We start from the raw sequence: 16,471 nt of genomic DNA on the forward strand, positions 1-16,471 counted from the left end.
TTGATCAGACCAAACATCAGAACAGGGAAGAAACGTGATCTAGGTGACTTTGACTATTGATGCTAGATAGGGTGGTTTGTGTATCTCAGAAACTGCTGACCTTGTGGGATTTTCAAGCACAGCTGTCTCTAGACTTTAGAGAGAACGGTGTGAAAAACAAAGAACATCCAGTAAGCACCAGTTTTGTGGTGAAAATGCCTTGTTAATGAGAAAGGTCAGAGGAGAATGGCCAAACTATTTCAAGCTGACAGTAACAGTGACTCAAATAACCATGTGTTACAAGTGTGCAGAAGAGCATCTCTGAACACACATGTTGAACCTTGAAGTGGATGGGCTACAGCACAAAAATGGTGATCATACACTCAGTGGCCACTTTATTAGACACAGGAGTTACATTAAAAAGTGGTCACTGAGTGTACATTTATAACTAGATCAACCGAGCTTTACCACCTCAGTGTCATTGACATCCATTGGCATCACAGTAACTTTGCATGTGCTGTGACCATACATACTTATACGGAGTTAGCTACACCCTGGTCTTTGGTCCAAGACTAGAACTAATTCAAAGAATGATACATATATACACCTTCTGTTGAATGCATTAAACTCACAATGTTTGAGCTGAACTCAGCTTCTAAAACTCAATTCCACTGAAGTCAATTTCAGAAGCAAAGTTCAATAGACATGATAACTCCTTCATGCATTCAGCACAGGCCAGCAACTGGTAGGGATCCCGCTGGATGACCATATCCTCTCTGTGCACCACACTGCATCAAAGGCACTGGAAGGCATGCTGAGGAGTTTAGTAAAATGGCGACAGGGAGGTGGTTTCAGTTATGCTGGGAAATTGGAGGGGCTGGGATTGTTGCTCTTAGAAAAGATTTGAAATGGTTTCAATATGATGCAGCATACAGCATTTTCATTAATACATTGAGGCACAATATATAACATACAAAGGTATTTGAAATGCAGACACACCACAAGACCCTCCTGTCTAACTGGATCACAATATGAACAGACATAGATACAGAGAGAATAATACATTTGAATTACAGACATTCAGAAGAACCTACTTCAATTGCACCTTCCAACACTATGTCTGTGTGCAGCCCTGCAGGTCACGGTCCTTCATGCACACATTGAGATGTTTTAAGCATGATTACGCTTTCTGTTTATCACCACTTTAGGGAATGAATTCCATGCTCATCGACGACAAAAAGCTTCACATTCATTAGACAGGGAGAGCTTGAACTTAGGGCCAGTGATTAAAATGCACAATAATTTAAGATTCAAGTCAGAAGAGCTAAAGGGAAATTTCTTAACACAATGGGACTCATTTCCTAATAGGGTGGTGGAAACAGCTTAGTAGATCAGATAAACCAGGGGTTACCAACCTGGGGTCCATGGATCTTAAGGTTAATGGTAGGAAGTCCATGCCAAAAACAAGGTTGGGTACCTCTGATTTAAACAAAGGTGTGTGCGCCTGCAGTTGAACTTGCAACATGGGAGACCATTCAGCCCACTGACTCCATACTGGCTCCCACCAGAACAGTCCATCAGTCTCATCCCTCTTTGTATTTCCGAGTAACTGTGCAAGTTATTCTTTCTCTGACACCCAACAACCAGTTTTTTGATTTTTTTTTTGCCAATTGCCTACACTGATCTTAAGTTACAGTGGCTATCTTACCTACTAACATTCCTTTGGGCTGTGGGAGGGAAATGGAGGACTGTGGGATGGGGAGATCATGAAGTCACGGGGAGAATACACAAACTCCACAGAATCATCTGTGCATTATGAGAATGCATTTTCAACGAAAGCTGGAGCCAAACAATATAAAGTTCCATTTCTACCTTCTTCTCCATTAGATATCTGCATTCCATAATGTTGTTTTCAAGCAGATAAATAACCACTGCCACTTTAACAGCGAATAATCTCTAATCTGAACGGCTGTTGCTACACCAACTGTAAGGCAAGCTCTTAATTGCATAAACATAAATTTATTATGAATACCCACCTTATTCGTTAAATACATCTTGTAGGAGTTATGTATCTGTTCTCTATCTACCTTGTATTCTGTGCTGCGGAATTTATGATGTTAACTAATCACATGAGCGGGGGCAAGGTAAAACTGAAGGGAATAAGTTTCGTATTCTTGGTTATTTCGTGGCAGTTTGTAACTTGGGGCTGGCGGAAGTCATATTGTTTGCTGAACACAGAGGTAGTGCTTAACTTACACTCGGGTATGCTTAAGTTTCATTGCTTCAAGATTGCATGTTTGCTAACTTCTAATAAAGGATTAAATAAACGACAACACGAGTGAATCTGCAGATTCTGGAAATAAATAAAAACACAAAATGCTGGCAGAACTCAGCAGGCCAGACAGCATGTATGGGAGGAGGTAGTGACGACGTTTCGGGCCGAAACCCTTCATCAGGAGTGAAGTAACATGGGATGGTCGAGGGGGGGGGTTTAAGAAGTGGGGGGAGGGATGAAGTAGAGAGCTGAGAAGTAATAGGCTGGAGGGAAATGGGCTAGAGGGAAGGTGGAGAATTATGGGAAATAAAAGAGAGAGAAAGGTAGGGCTGGGGGGGGAGATCATAGTGAGGGGGGAGGGTAAAAGATAGAGAAAGAGAACGAGACTAAAATTATAGATAGGGATGGGGTAAGGGGGGGCAGGGGTATCAACGGAGGTCAGTGAGTTGGATGTTCATGCCGGCAGGTAGGAGGCTACCTAGGCGGGAGATAAGGTATTGCTCCATCAACCTGCGTGTGGCCTCATATTGACAGTAGAGGAGGCCATGGACAGACATATCGGAGTGGAAGTTAAATAAACGATTAGACTTTTGGAGCAATCGTTGGAGCTGGAGGTATGACATGCAAGTATAATAACTCTGTGGCAGATGCAGGCTAACGGCAATTATAAGGTTTTGGTTTTGCTTTTTCTTTTGCCCTGTATGTTTATTAATAAAGAAATAATGAATAAGTATGATTTGCTATCCCGTGACAGCCTCTGTAATCTAAATCATAGTATGCACACTGCCCACTCTGTGCAGTCTCCTGAGAAAAGGGGGAGAAAAATCCACGATGGTTTTGGGAGCTGGGGGGGTCGGTGCGAAGAAAAGAAAATCTCAAATTCTTCTTTAACCCATCCAGGTAAGAAACGATATTGCAATTCCAATGAACTAGACTGAAACACTAATTCTGTTTTTATTTCTCTCCACAGGTGATGCCTGAGCAGTTGAGTACTCCCAGTGTTCCCTGTTTCCTTCTCTGGTTTCCGTCCTGTATGATCGAATGCTTTTCTTTTATTGGCAAGGAGCAGCTGGGCCAAATGGTTTCTTTCTGTGCAGTTGCATGATACATTGAACAGAGAAATCTACAGCTCATTACAGGCCCTTTGAGCCACAGTGTTGTGCTGACCATGTAACCTACTCTAGAAACTGCCTAGAATTTCCCTACCGCTCTTGTAAGCTCCATGTACTTACCTATGAGTTTCTTAAAAGACCCTATCATATCTGCCTCCACCACCATTACCGCTGGTGAATTCCATGCGCTCACCACTCTATGTGAAAAACTTACCCCTGACATCCTCTCTGTACCTACCTCCAACCACTTTAAAATTATACAATAAAGAGTTGGTTTCCAAGATGGGACTAAGCTAGCTGGCTAATACACAAGACTGTGATTAACCATGAAGAAAAATGCACTTAGAAAATGGTGACAATACCAAGCAAGGGAGCCAGGACCAAGGCACTGACTGTGACGCACAACAAATTCATCCTGAGATACAGAGAATAAACTGAAAGGGAAGAAAGAAAGCTCAAGGAATGCTGAAGGACAAATCATGTTCCGGAGATTTGAGTTCAGTTTAGGTGGCAGCTGATGAGCATCAAAGATTTCAGGGAGAAGGCAGGAGAATGAGATTGAGAAGGATAATAAATCAGCCGTGATGGAATGGTGGAGCAGACTTGGGTTGAATGGCCTAATTCTGTCCCTATGTCTGATTCACTGGGTTAATATGCATGATTTTATCACCAAGGAAAAAATTGGAAAACATGTTTGGAAAATGATTGCCATCTCTGCTAATTCAGCACAGGTAAAGCATAATGACAGAATGACAATGAGAAGTAAATAATACTTCTCAGGCAGTCATACATCAATAAGCAGCACTAGACAGTAGATGCGATGTAAATGACACTGGAACACCCCGGGAAATATCCCCATCGAGTGTACTATAATTGAATGCTTTGAAATGTTTATTTTTAACATCACTGAAGAGCATGGTCCCATTAGCTGATGGCTAAATACAACTCATGCTGACCTACAGCAACAACTTTCATCTATAAAGTGCTGTAAACGTCATGAAACATCACATGGCTCCTTGTCAGATTTTGCTTGCTCAGTCCTGCAGTGAGCTACAAGAAGAACTGCCAGCTCAGAAGAACATAAACTGGTTTGGAGGGGCAGGTTTTAGAGATGAAAGAAGGGAGAGACTGAGAGGTTTAAGAGGGGAATTCTGGAGCTTAGGGCCTGAAGATATAATGACAAAATGGAGGCTCCAAAGCTCTGTGCTCGCAAACCCCCGTAGGCTATCTAATTGTGAGCCGGTTCGGATGTGCCAGGAAATGGGTCACCACATAACCCCCACCCCCAGAACCAGCGATACACCACCCAATGTCCACAGTCTGGGCCGGAACCTGCTTGGGAGGTCGGCCTCTGCGCCGAGGTGCCGGAAACTCGGCCGGTTGCGCCAGGTCCACATGGGCCGGTTTGAGGCGGTCCACCGTGAAAACCTCCTCTTTCCCCCCAACGTCCAGCACGAACGTGGACCCGTTGTTCCGGAGCACCATAAACGGCCCCTCGTATGGCCGCTGCAGCAGTGGCCGATGCCCGCCCCTTCGTACAAACACAAACTTACAGTTCTGCAGGTCTTTGGGTACGCAGGTCGGGTTCCGCCCGTGCTGTGAAGTGGGTATGGGGGCCAGGTTACCGAGCTTCTCGCGTAGTCTGCCCAGGACTGCTGCGGGATCTTCCTCTTGCCCCCGTGGGGCTGGTAGGAACTCCCCGGGGATGACCAGGGGCGCGCCGTATACCAACTCGGCCGACGAGGCGTGCAGGTCGTCCTTGGGCGCTGTGCGGATGCCGAGTAGGACCCAGGGAAGCTCGTCCGCCCAGTTGGCTCCTCGCAGGCGGGCCATGAGGGCCGACTTCAGGTGAAGGTAGAAACGCTCCACTAGCCCGTTCGACTGTGGGTGGTAGGCAGTTGTGTGGTGCAGCTGAGTCCCCAAAAGGCTGGCCATAGCTGACCACAGGCTGGAGGTGAACTGGGCGCCTCTGTCGGAGGTAATGTAGGCCGGTACACCAAAGCGAGATATCCAGGTGGTGATCAGGGCTCGGTGGTTGGCGGGCTCTGCGGCCGGGCCTGGACTGGTTTGCTGCCGGGAGCGGGGCTGGGAGATTTGTGTGATGGACGCCCCGCTCACCTTTTTGGCGTTCCACAGCAAGTCCGCCCGGGCTGCCACCTTCCGGGGGTCACTGAAATCCGTATCGGACAGCAGCAGGCGTATGTCCTCGGGCAGCTGCTCCAGGAATGCCTGCTCAAACATGAGGCAGGGTGTGTGTCCGTCGGCCAGAGACAACATCTCATTCATTAAAGCCGAAGGAGGTCTGTCACCCTTGCTATCCAGGACGGGCAGCCCGCTCACGCCGTAAGAGTCCGAAAGTCCCGAGGAGCAGGGCTTTAAATTCCGTGTACTTGCCGTCTGCCGGGGGCGACTGTACGAACTCCGCGACCTGGGGCGCTGTGTCCTGGTCGAGGGAGCTCACCACGTAGTAGTAGCGGGTGTCTTCTGAGGTGATCTGGCGAACGTGGAATTGGGCTTCGGCTTGCTGGAACCATAGGTTCGGTCGCTGTGTCCAGAAACCCGGCAGTTTCAACGAAACCGCATGAACAGAGGCGGCGTCGGTCATTTCTGGTCCAAAAATCATTTGGACCGTCGGGGTCACCAATTGTAGCGGTGTGCTACATGCAGCGCTAAAATTACGACACGGAGTCGGTAACTGCAGTCGAAGGAAAAAAACTTTATTCGAAATCCTCAGTCTCACTTTTAAGCCTCCCTCAACCTGCCCCCCGTGGCGCAGAGGCTCCAAAGCTCTGTGCTCACAAACCCCCGTAGGCTATCTAATTGTGAGCCGGTTCGGATGTGCCAGGAAATGGGTCGCCACAACCCCTTAATTCCTCTCCATAGATGCTGCCTGACCTGCTGACTTCCTTCAGCATGTTGTGTGTGTTGCACTGAAAGAATGGAGATGTCTCAGAGGGCATGAGGCCTGTAGCTACTGAGTGATTAAATGCATTCGCTGCAGAGACAGATTTTTATATTTTAGAGGCATCACGGAATATGCGTGATGGACAGGAAACCTGGAGCTGAGGAAATAACCACATCCGCCATAAAAGGTGGAACTAGTTCAAGTGGGCGGGCGGTTTAACCCTGCTCTTGCCTCTCACAATTGTATTTGACAGGCTCCTGTCAAACAAGTGCAAATATTTAAAGAAGAATACACTTAGAAAATGGTAACAAAACAAAGCAAGGGAGCCGGAACCAAGGCACTGACTGCAATGTGAAACAAATTCATCCTGATATACAGAGAATAAACTGAAAGGGAAGAAAGGAAAATATATTGGCTTTTATCAGAATCAGGGGATTCGGTTTAATCTCACTGGCATATGTCGAGAAATTTGTTGTTTTGTGGCAGCAGTACATTGTAATATATGATAATAAATTACTGCAAGTGTATATAAAAAATAAATTAAATAAGTAGTGCAAACAAGAGGAAGAAATACTGACTAAGTGTTATTGGGTTCATTCTCTCTTCAGAAATTGATGGCACTGGATAAGAAGCTGATCCTGAAAGATTGTGTTCATGTCTTCAAGCTCCTGTACCTCCTCCCTGATGGTAGGAATGAGAATAGGGCATAGAAACATAGAAAACCTACAGCACAATACCCACAAAGCTGTGCCGAACATGTCCTTACCTTAGAAATTACCTCGGGTTACCCATAGCCCTCTATTTTTCTAAGCTCCATGTACTTATCCAGGAGTCTTAAAAGACCCTATCGTATCCGCCTGCATGACAATCGCCGGCAGCCCGTTCCAAGCACTCACCACTCTCTGTGTAAAAAACTTAACCCTGATATCTCCCCAGCATATTAAAACCATGCCCTCTTGAGCTAGCCATTTCAGCTCTGGGAAAAAGCCTCTGACTATCCACACGACCAATGCCTCGATCAACGATCAATGATGAATCTTGTACACCTCGATCGTGTCACTTCTCATCCTCCGTCACTCCAAGGAGAAAACGCAAAGTTCACTCAACCTATTCTCATAAGGCATGCTCCCCAATCCAGAGAACATCCTTGTAAATCTCCTCTGCACCTTTTCTATGGCTTCCACATCCTTCCTGTAGTGAGACAACCAGAACTGAGCACAGTACTACAGGTGGGGTTTGACCAGGGTCCTATATAACTGCAACATTACCTCTCAGATCTTAAACTCAATCCTACAATTGAAGAAGACCAATGCACTGTATGCTTTCTTAACCACAGAGTCAACCTGCACAGCAGCCTTGAGAGTCCAATGGACTCGAACCACAAGATCCCTCTGATCCTCCAGGCATGTCCTGGGTGATGGGGCTCCTTAATGATGGATGCCACCTTTTTGAGGCATCGCATTTTGAAGGTGTCCTCGATGCTGGGGAGGCTAGTGTCCATGAGGGAGCTGGCTGAGCTTACAAATCTCGGCAGCTTTTTTTCCCTATCCTGTGCAGTGGCCCCTCCATACCAGACGGTGATGTAACCAGTTAGAATGCTCTCTGCGGTACATTTGTAGAAATTTGAGAGTGTCTTTGGCGACATACCAATTCTCCTCAAAACTTCTAATGAAATATAGCCGTTGTCGTGCCTTCTTTTTAACAGCATCAATATATTTGACCCAGGATAGATCCTCAGAGATGTTGACACCGAGGAGCTTGAAACTGCTCACCCTTTCCACTCCTGATCCTTCAATGGTGTGCATTCCCTTGACTTACCCCTCCTGTATAATGCACTTCATGATCTTAGCACAATATACCCAATGAAGTACAATGTTTCTTGCATTGATTGATTGATTTGTTGATTGATTGATTGTCACATCTGGTGATGGCAAAGAAGCCCGAGGGAAAAAGTATCAAAAGTGGAAAAGCTGTTGCATTGGGACAGTTCCACTCTGTTGACCTTGGACATTTGGGTCCAGTCGTATGTGTAGTCATCACTGCTGGGGTCTTCCTTGGTTGCCATGGATGACCATAACTTCTTCTGTGTCTTGCCATGCCCCTCGCTCTCCATAAAGCATTGCACAACTACCTTCCTCTGCATTGGATCCCGCCATTGATCTCAGCAGCCCAGTCTGCCAGAGTTGACTTCACATGCTGGGACATCATGGTGTGAGACCAGCCAGCTACCCGCACCTGGTTTAGCCCAACTGTCGAAGCGGTGTACCAGGGTGTGGCTGCTGCCACATGAAAACTTGGAGCCACAGGCGAGGGCTGAGTGTCTGGTGGGGGCCAAAGGTGAATGGACATGTAAGCCCCTTCACCAGGGGTTAATTGCATTATATCAGTAATTAAACCTCAATAAGTGCATAGCAAGCTCTCAATCCTCCAGTGTCTGAAGTTCTTTGAAGAACCAATAGTGAAGAGCATACTAATGAGTCAGTTCATTGAAATAGCACCTAGACTTCTCTCAAAAGGTCCGGAATGAGAACCAGTCTGATATTCCAGAATACGATCTGATTTATTATTACGGACAAGTATCGTGAAATTTGTTGTTTTTCAGCAGTAGTACAGTGCAATTCAAAAAAAAGTGTTATAAATTACAGTAAGATATAAAGAATAGTGCAAAAAGAAAGCAAAATAGTGAGGTAGTGTTCATGGACTGTTCAGAGAATGTGGATTGCACTGTGGTATCGTAGTCAAGTTACTGCAGATCTACAACACTAATCTGAAAACACACGTCTGAATCCACGGCAGCAAGGGAAATTAAATTCAAGTTATTAAAAATGAGATTTTAAAGTAAAAATAATTTCAGTAACAGTAAACAATCTGCCGGATAGTCATAAATGTCAGTCGGGAAAGAAAGTTTGCCAGTCCTGAACTGAGAAAGACCCCACCAATGATTGAATTTAAACTGCCTTCAAATTTAATTATTCCCAGCTGACATTGATTCAAACTGATGTCTCAGGATCAACTATGCACAACGCTGGCTGCTAGTCCAATAACTTGCAACACCACCGTGTGACCCGTACATTCCGGCTTCGAGTAAGTGGGACAGTTGATTTGTTCCTACTCCGGTGTTGGGTCATCAGGCAAAAGGCTCAGGAGTCTTACATCCCTCGCCCGCAGATTCAGGAACATCCATCGGAACCCTGAACCAGTGTGGATAACTTCAACCACCTCAACTCTGAACTGATTTCACAACCCATAGCTTCACTTTCAAGGACTGTACACGTCATGTTCTCAGTATATATTTTTTTATTTGCGCTATTTGTCTTCTTTGCACATTGGTTATTTGTCAGTCTTTGTTTATGTGTAGTTGTTCATAAATTCAGTGGTTTTTCTTTGTTTTCCCGTAAATGCACAAAGGAAATGAATCTCAATGTAGTATATGGTGACATACGCATACTTTAATAATAAATTTACTTTAAAATTTGAAAACAAATGATGTCCTTTACCCAAGTGTCAGGCACAAGGCATTCCATCTCTACAGTAAAGGGAAAGATTTCTTGTCCATCTTCTGAACCCTGAGGCAACATTTGTTTGCCTAGACCAGGGGTCAGCAACCTTTACCACTGAAAGAGCCACTTGAACCCGTTTCCCACAGAAAAGAAAACACTGGGAGCCGCAAAACCCGTTTGACATTTAAAATGAAATAACACTGCATACAACGTTTTGTTTTGCCTTTATGCTATGTATAAACAAACTATAATGTGTTGCATTTATGAAATTGATGAACTCCTGCAGAGAAAACGAAATTACATTTCTGCATGCAACAAAAACATTTTGAACTCCGAAAAAAAGACGTTGGGTTGAAGGTTACTTTTAAGTAAAATACTCAACGTCTATTTGAGTCCTTCTTGTATTTATGAAAAACGCCAAACTTAAATTTGCCGCCAGCAGCAAACCAAAAATAACGTCAGCCAGCTGTCAACCTGAAAAATGAAAGGACTATTTCACTGAACAATGAAAACATATGAATATACGTAAAATAATAGGCAATTAAAATATTTATCATACTTGTTCAGGTTGACTCACACCTGACAATGCAGTCCTATTCAGTAGGGATGGATCGATGCTTAGGGGAGTGACCGGGAAGGATAATGTGTTTTTTTCCTCTCTGAACTCACAGAAGCGTTTCCCAAACGATGTCTGCATTGCGATGATTGCAGAATGTAAATACTCCGAATTTATCATGTCGTGACTTTGTTTGAACTCTCTCAAATTGGGGAAGTGAGACAATGTGCCTTTCTGTAAATCTCTGGCAAGCACTGTCAACTTGCGCTCGAATGCCAAAACATCCTCCAACATGTGCAGGGCTGTACGTCCTTACCCCGTTGAAGAGCTGTGTTCAGCGTGTTCAGGTGCGCTGTCATGTCTACCATGAAGTGTAGCTTTTCCAGCCACTCTGGCTGTTCCAGCTCAGGAAAGGTGAGCCCTTTGCTGCCCAGGAAAGTTTTCACTTCTTCCAGACACGCGACAAAGCGTTTCAGCACCTCCCCTCTGGACAGCCAGCGATAAAAACACGTTGTAGCGGTGTGCTACACGCAGTCAGTAAACTGCAGTCAAAGATAGCTTTATTCGAACTAAACAGCCTTGCTTTTAAGCCTCCCTCAACCCGCCCCCATGGGCGCGGATGCTCCAAAAGACACGTACTCACAAACCCCCGTAGGCTATCTCCCTTAGCCTGAACGCTGGCTAATTGTGAGCCGGTTCGGATGTGTCAGGAAATGGGTCGCCACAACGTCTCATTTAGATTGTACAAGATCACCATAATCTTCAAATTTAGAATTACATTTCAAAAACTAACAAACTAACATAAAATACATTTTAATTAAATACTGACCATGTAGCGGTGTGCTACACGCAGCGCTAAAATTACGACACGGAGTCGGTAACTGCAGTTGAAGGAAAAAACTTTATTCGAAATCTTCAGCCTCACTTTTAAGCCTCCCTCAACCTGCCCCCCGTGGCGCAGAGGCTCCAAAGCTCTGTGCTCGCAAACCCCCGTAGGCTATCTAATTGTGAGTCGGTTCGGATGTGCCAGGAAAAGGGTCGCCACAACCAATTATTTCCCAAAGCAACAGGGAGCCGCAGCACAGACGTAAAAGAGCCACATGTGGCTCCGGAGCCGCGGGTTGCCGACCCCCGGCCTAGACAAACGAGGTATTTGTGCTGGAGCCTCTTGAAAAACTAACGTTAAACACCAGGGAAAAATAGGACTAACACTTCACAGGTATGCTCAGTCTTCTTTTGCACTTTGGTTGTTTGTCAGTCTTTATATATTGTTTCTCATAGATTCTATTGTATTTATTTTTCTGTAAATGCCCGCAAGAAAGTGAATCTCAGGGTTGGTAACATGTAGGTACTCGGATAATAAACTTACTCTGACTCTGACCCAGCTTTTGAGTCATGCTATGCAAGCACAGTGTAATACTTCAAAGAACATACACTTCAATTATTGTCCTTTCAAAAAGCACCAGTCACTGGAACACCCAGTCATAAACACAAAAGATTCTGCAGATGCTGCAAATCCAAGAGGAACACACACAAAATGCTGGAGGAATGCAGCAGAGCTGGCAGCATCTATGTAAAGGTTTCAAAGGTACAATTTAGTGTCAGAGAAATGTATACAATATTCATTCTAAGATGCTTTTTTTCTTCACAACCATCCACGAAAACAGAGGAGTGCCCCAAAGAATGAATGACCGCAATGTTAGAACCCTGAAGTCCTCTCGCCAGCTCCCCCCTCCTGCACGTAAACCATCCCCCCCTTCCCCCCAGTGGCAAAAATAAATGCGCATCTGCACCGGCCACCGAGCACAAACGTGAGCAAAGCAACAGTAAAGACATGGACTTGCAGTTACCCCATAGTCTACATCGTTCACCCAGCATTCGACATACCACAGGCTCTCTCTCCCGAACAAGGGAGAAAGAGATGTCTCCGATTTCACAGCGAGTGGGGAGACATTAAAGAAAACTCGCTGGTTTACGATGTTAAAAGTCCACCATGTTGCTTTTCTCGAGCTCTGTGTCCAAAGATCACGAGTCTCTGGGCACTCAGCCGCAGATATACAGACTCCCCCGACAGCACGTTCCATGGTGAGGCCAGGAAGGTGGAAGAAGCCAGAATAAGAAAATTGGGGTAGATGGTGATAGGTTAAGTCAGGTGAAAAGTTGACAGTTTTCCACAGATGCTGCCTGACCTGCTAAGTTCTTCCAGCACTTTGTTTGTGTTGCATTGGATACACAGCAGTTTGCTAGAGTGTTTCCTGCATTACAACAATAATTACAGTTCTTCATTTTTTGTATTGCATTGTGTGCCACCATAAGGTCATGGACGATGTTTTATAAAAGCTATTGTTTTGCCCTATACAGCGATATAACCACACCTTTGGAAAAAAAAGGTAAATGAAAATTAAAATTGCCGTGCTTTGTCTCTGTCGTATTCCGTGCAATGGTCTGTGGTTTTCCAAAAAGTAGTCTATAGTAACTTAGTGGGTTACGAAATGTGCAGGTAGCAGTGGGGCCAGCTCAACCTCCCTGAACGGGGCCGAGTAAAACAATCAGAAATAAAAGCATGTGAGGTCGCAAAAATAAGGTCCATCTCCCGTAAACACGTTTCATTTTGGCTGAAAGAACAGCGCTCAAATCAGGAAACAAGAGGCCACAAAATGTTTCTTGTGAAAGGTCTCATGTTAACATCCGGCTGTTTTGAGGCATCAATACAATTAGAACGTCCGTTGCTGTTGTCATGGCAATGATATCTACAGGACACGGCATACTGCTGCTACTACACGCCCACAAATGCAGCTCTCTTCTTCCCCCTGTAAGCAATGGAACAGGGGCAGAGACTGGGAGGGGCTGGTAGGGGTAGAGCCTGCAATCATGAACGTTTCATTAGAAAGACTGCCAGTGCTTTACACGATTAAATAAATTATTTCCAAATGTGATGTCAAACACGGCTGTTCGAGCCCCTGGGCTTCACAGGCAGTAAAGCAGCAAGTAAATTAAACTGAAAAACTCTCACAAGAAGTGCCACTGAGGACTGATGAGGAGAGATTCCTGTGAAGATTACTGGTCTGGAACAGGTTAAAATAAAGCACTAGGGAAACATGCTACAACAGACATCAAAACTGTTCTGCTTGCAAGTAAAAAAAAAGTCTGGACATTTTAATCAGCATTATTTGAATATTCACCCAGTTTAAAGTATCACTGATTGTAAATCTAGGATTCCTCAAAAGTGCTTCTTAATGATTGAGTTCCCATTAAGTGGGTGGAAGTTACAGGAAAAACAAGGAATGTGATTAGCAGTATCACTGTGCACTGGAACCAAACATTATTGGGGGGGGGGGGGGGGGTAGAATCTCCCATTTTCCCTTCATTCCTCCGTTTACCCCTACCATCCTCCATATGAGGTGATGCAGAGGTTTCATCCATCAGTTCCAGGTGGTAAGATTCAAGGAATGGTGAAGGATTCATCCAGGATCTCGGCTAATTTCAAGCAACATCGGTCCAAGTAGATTCAAAGCAACACGCGCAAAATGCTGGCAGAACTCCGCAGGCCGGACGACACCTTATGGAAAAGAGTGAACAGTCGACTTTTCGGGTCGAGATCCTTCATCGCGACGGGAAAGAAAGACGAGTAGTCAAAGTGAGAAGGTGGGGGGGGGGGGGGAGGGGAGGAAGAAGCGACAGATTTGGTGACAGATGATACCGGGAGAGGGGGGAGGGGTGAAATAAAAAAGCTGCGAAGTTGATAGGTGAAAAAGATAAAGGGCTGGAGGAGAGGGAATCTGATGGGAGAGGGCAGAAGATCTATAGAGGATGGAAGATAGCAGATTCAGAGATTGCTCACTTCATAGCAGCCTGTGAGGTCTCACTGTGCTTGAAATATTTGCTGTATTTGTCTCACTTAACAAACCATGGCACTTCTCACAGAATTAATCACACTACAAGTACTTTGTGGTATTTGATGGGTTCTAAATGACTATGTAATAAAAACAGATTGCCGAAGGTATTCAGCAGATGAAGCAGTATCTGCAGACAAAGAAACAGAGTTAACTTTGCAAATTTTAGCCCTTTCAGCTGAACTGGGACAATCTCAGGATGCTGACTATTTCCAGTATTTGCGTGCTTTGCAAATATTTAACAACAGCAGTGTTTGACTTTTTGGGAGATTTTGTGCAAATTGTATCTTCTTTCAAGCGAGACAATCCTCTGCTTCATCTTTCTACAAGATATCTGCTCTCCCTGCTTGAGAATGATGCTCCATTTCATAGACCAGTTGTCAGCTCTCCTCAATTCCCTTGAAGAACATAACTTCCTATGTCCTATTTTAATAGGGCCTGTGATATTTTATTGCTTAACCTAATATGGAGGTTGCTGGCAGTGCAAGCATTTATTACCTCACCTTCGCCAAGGAAGCAGGTAAGAATCAATTACATTGGGCAGCACTTATTATTACAGCACCAGCAAACCCTTGTTCAAATCCCGCTGCTGTCTGTAACCAGTTTGTATGTTCTCTCTGTGACCATGTCAGTTTCCTCCAGGTGCTCCAGTTCCCTCCCACATTCCTAAGATGTACATAGGTTAATTGGGGTGATCTGGGGGTAATTGGGTGGAGCGGGCTAGTTCGGCAGAAGGGCCTTTTACCCTGCTGTATCTCTAAACTGGGGGCAAATTTCTTTTTACTAAGGACTTTACCATACCAGATGAAACAACCTGGTCTTTTTTTTTGTTATCACAAGTACAAGAAAATCTGCAGATACTGGAAATCTAAAGCCACCCCCCCCACCCCCCCCCCCCCCACCACACACACACACACACACACAAAGTGTTAGATAAATTTGTCAGGCGAAGCAGCATTTATAGAAAAGAGTAAACAGTCGATTTTTCAGACCAAGATCCTTCGCCAGTTCACTTGCCCCTTCAATCTTTTCTTTTCCACTTACTCTTTTCTATTTTTTGTTGTTCTTACTGATTAGATTTTTCTTTTAGATCATGATTTCCCTTGCCTTTCCTTTCCCTTCATAATAGATCAAGATGCCTTTGATAGAAAATCCTGCAAAAAGTAATGGATTTGGTCCAGTCCATCATGGGTAAAGCCCACCCCACCACTGAGCACATCTATATGAAACATTGTCGCAGGAAAGCAGCATCCATCATCAGGGACTCCCACCACCCAGGCCATGCTCTCTTTTCACTGCTGCCATCAGGAAGGTGGTATAGGACTCATACCACCTAGTTCAGGAACAGTTGTTACCCCTCAACCATCAGGCTCTTGAACCAAAGGGGATAACTTCACTCACCCCATCACTGAAATGTTCCCACAACCAATGGACTCACTTTCAAAGACTCTTCATCTCATGTGCTCAATATTTATTGCTTATTTATTGATTATTATTAGTACTTCTTTTTACATTTGCACAGTTTGTACATTGGTTGAACGTCCCGGTTGGTGCAGTCTTTCATTGATTCTATTATGGTTATTATTCTATGATGGATCTATTGAGTGTGCCCACCAGAAAATGAAGCTCAAAGTTACTTCGAATTTCTTTAATGATCCAGGTTAAACTCCACAGTTATATTGTGCTTTGCAAAGTCACATCTCTGGATCAAGGAACCAGACCTCTGGACATTAATTCAGCAACTTATGCCCCTCCACTTACAGGACAGCCTCTGAAAACAAGGGTAGCCAACCTTAGATTCGAGAGAAAGAAGGAAGTGCTGGGGGGGATGGAGGTAAGGCTATGTAATTTTGACCCTCCCTTTCACCTCTTGCTAAGATACAGCACTCTAGATAAACAAACCTATAACAGAAACACTGCTTCTAATTGGATGATGTAGAAACACAGACAAGAAACATGTCATTAAGATTCACGCCATAATTAAACCTTGTTGCACACGCACTCCAATTAGAGCTCATCCCGCTGCCACTGTGTTTACTGCATGGATGAGTGCCATTGTTTAAAGGAAAACAGAATATTTTCAAGTGCAGGGGAGAAGAATCCATCGCATCATTCACTATGATTTTTAACTGTATATAAAAAATATATTAAAGTGGCAAGACGGAAGGGAAAAAAAAGAGGGTCTATTAAACAAAAGATAAATGAGAAAATTAGCAGTGACCCAAAGCAAGTCGTTAAGATACCTCAGTGA

At 44.6% G+C, this 16,471-nt stretch overlaps 1 protein-coding gene across 7 annotated transcripts in view; it reads right to left on the reverse strand.

Moving 5' to 3' along the window:
- Nucleotides 1-16,471, reverse strand: part of LOC132406030 (transducin-like enhancer protein 4) — a 248,613-nt gene that overhangs the window by 145,630 nt on the left and 86,512 nt on the right. The window lies entirely within an intron of this gene.

This window comes from Hypanus sabinus, chromosome 16, assembly GCF_030144855.1.
Source record: "Hypanus sabinus isolate sHypSab1 chromosome 16, sHypSab1.hap1, whole genome shotgun sequence".
Lineage (NCBI taxonomy): Eukaryota > Metazoa > Chordata > Chondrichthyes > Myliobatiformes > Dasyatidae > Hypanus > Hypanus sabinus.